General features: G+C 36.0%; 1 long non-coding RNA gene across 1 annotated transcript; it reads right to left on the bottom strand.

Moving 5' to 3' along the window:
• Positions 1-278: 278 nt before the first annotated feature.
• On the bottom strand, positions 279-2,954 carry LOC149251223 (uncharacterized). The gene is made up of 4 exons (XR_016265972.1): positions 1,146-2,954; positions 889-972; positions 739-781; positions 279-616 (listed from the first exon to the last, which is right to left on the bottom strand). It is a non-coding gene; the product is annotated as an uncharacterized LOC149251223 (long non-coding RNA).
• Between the last annotated feature and the right edge of the window lie 263 nt (positions 2,955-3,217).

A 3,217-nucleotide genomic window follows, 5' to 3' on the forward strand; every position in this document is an offset into this window, starting at 1 on the left:
AGAACCCTTGGGGTTCGAATAAATATATTCCACGTTTTGTTATAAAAATACAAAGACGAGGTATTGGATTAATACCCTTTCTTTTTTTATTACAACTTATGAAAGAAAAAAAATGGACGTATATGCATACAGGGCTCTAATGTAGAAAGAAACCCTTAAAACCCCAATACCATAATCTGTGCAATCATAGTGGAGTTTTAACCTAAATAATCGAAATATTTTCACTGCAATGCAAAAAGGAACAAATGATCTTTATACGGTATTAAGCAGCACAGGGAAAAGGAGAAGAAGAATAAACTGTATAAAAAATAACCGCCTCTTTTTACACTACAACTCTTAGGATTGCAATGGCTGCAAACTTGCCACTACAAGAATTATATTCTATTTATATATGAACATGAAATACAAACGAAAAACTCCAAAAGAGTTTTAATTTGGAAATAAGCTTCCTTTCCTAGGGTCTTAGTACACTAAAAACCATGTCAACAACAGATCAGATAATTTTAATGGGTTAATGAAGGCCTCATGGTTGTAGAACATGGAAGCAAAAGGAAAAATGCTAGTTGAATGGACGTCGAGGGTATCAACCAAATGGGTGCTTCGATAACATGCATGGCTCCAGAGCAGTATAATACATGGGTGTCAACGAAGAGAAGGGTTAGAAACACTTTCCGCAAGATGCGAAAGGAAAAAAAAATGTAATCAGTGAAATATGGTTACCTGCGGGAGAAAACCTACCTGGGTTATAGAAATCCTTTGATGCCATTCTTTTCTTTTTTACCTGTAGCCAATATCATATCGCGCTATTGAACAAATGAGAACCAGCTTTTTTTTACTTTAATCAGAAATCTACAAGGATATCGTAATCGTTGTAATGGAAAAACTTACCCGGTCTGTGAATTGATGTAGTTCCTGTGATCTTGGAGGAAGTTAGATCTAATAATCTCTCTTAGTTACTCTGTAAAACCCGTGCTGAGGAATACCAAGGGAGGTTAGCATAGAAATATAAGAGCGAAAAAAAAATTACATATTGAACCCTTTGAATATATATATATGTATATATGAAAAGAAGTGGTGGCTATTGTAAAGTTATATTTAGAATCAATATTAAAGGTTTGCAACAAATAAAAAAAGGAAACCCTAACCTGGATGTGTATACACCAACAAAACGCCAACCATTGTTCTCATCATAGCCGTATAGGGTCCAATACCTCTTCCACGAACAAGAAAGCCATTACAGTGAGACCATTCATGAATAGAAGCCTAAAAACTAACATGGTTCACTCCACATAACGGAAAGAGAAAACGAGGTTAGTAAGAGAGACTTACACCTTCAAGGTTTCTGGTCATTTTGATGTCTACAAGACTGTGGCTAACTTGTAGAGGTATGTTTATTGGCCCAAGATGCAGGAAGAAGTAGCTAGATTTCTCAGAGGTTGTATTTGATGTTGTACCAGCGACGGAAAGAGAAAACGAGGTTAGAAAGGGAGCATTTTGGGAGGATAGCTACACATATGATACATAAATTTTCCCTACCATTTATCAATCCCTCGAATCTGAGGGTCGTCATTGTTTGACACCTCATAAAACCTAAATGAATGTTGATAACTACAAGTTGTGCGATAGACAATGCAATCACCTTACAAGTTGTACCACTACCCTAAACTCTAGAGTGACTCTACATGTCAATAATAGATAACCAACATTTTCATATATAACCTGAATTTTCAGTTGAAGGACTCTTATGTGTTCAATTTTGAACACTAAGCAACACTGGGTCTTGTCACAAAACTTTGACCCAAAATTCAAATATGTTGGGCTGATCTTTGTACATGTTCCTAATGGCCCCGTAGAGGTTAAGGGCCTTCTTGGGAGTGACATGGCCTTGCTTGTTATATGGTCGATGTTGTATAGAGTTATGCTTTATACATAAAATGACAAGGACATGATTTTTGGCTGAAGATAAATGAATAGCCAAAGTGCCCTAGTGATTGCCTTTTTGCTTTCAATTCCAAAGGTCGCAAGATTTTATTTTCGAGATTTTGGCTCCTCTTTTACCACACTTGTCCAACCTATTTGTTCAAATTATAATACAAGTATCAGAGTAGAACCTACTCAATTAATCCAGAGGAATCGAAGTTATCAGAGCTTGGGAAGGCATGGAAGGGGCCAAATTATTGTACAAGACAATGTCTATTAAGTTTAATTTTGAACATTTGTAACTAAATTTGGATCTTTGAAGAATTCATTGGTATTGCTGAAAAAACATTATACAAGAGTTCTGATCTGGGAAGGACAACTGGTATCTGTATCACAATGCTTGGTGCAGGCTCGCCCTCTCTCCAGTCATCGTGAGCGGCATATAGTTTTGGGGAGCTTTATGAAGCTGAATCCACCCTTTCCTTGATTTGTAATCAGGGATTCAATTTTTTTCAATTTTCTCAGTTCTTGTGAGACCTCTCTCAAGCGATATTATGTTTGAAAGTGCAAGCTACGGATCTGGTCTCCTCCCTTGCAGCTAAGATTCAAAAGAGGACCAGGATCCCTCTGTCTTATGCATTTCCTTTATGAGATCTGACAACTTTAGGACACGAATACGCTAAGTGAGCTAAACATACATGCGTGGTTGCAAAAAAAAAAATGGATTTTGAATCAGAAACCTGAGGTGCATGTACTTTCTATGTGGAAGACTAAATGTGGGGTGAAAATGCATTGTAGTTACAAATGGAACATACCTTGGTGCCATCAATAGACTGAAGATCCGACAGTGGGATTCTATACCTCGTCTATTATTGGTAAAACCCTTATTCACAACTCTCTGCAATCTTGTTTTGGCTCCTTCCTTTTGAAAAATGAATAAATCCTCTTTAATCCTGGAACAATAAATGAATGAGGGCTTGACATTTTCATAATTGCTGAAATTTTCACTCGTTTGGGCCTTTTGAAAAATGAAAAGATCGTCCTCGTCTTGAAAAATGAACAAATTGTCCTTAGTCGTGGAACATAAATGAATTAGCGCTTATATTTTTCAAAAATGCTGAAATTTTCCCTAGCTAAAAAATAATAGATACAATTTTAGTTGTATTTGAGCAACTAACTACTCTTATTCATATATCTTTTTTGGGTTTATGTTCCAAAACATTTTTGGGTTTATGTTCGAAATTCTACAACTAAATGAATTAGCACTTAGATTTTTCAAAATTGATGAAATTTTCCC

The sequence above is a fragment of the Pinus tabuliformis genome, chromosome 7 (assembly GCF_031772625.1).
Source record: "Pinus tabuliformis cultivar Carrire ecotype Pingquan chromosome 7, CPIR1, whole genome shotgun sequence".
Classification (NCBI taxonomy): domain Eukaryota; kingdom Viridiplantae; phylum Streptophyta; class Pinopsida; order Pinales; family Pinaceae; genus Pinus; species Pinus tabuliformis.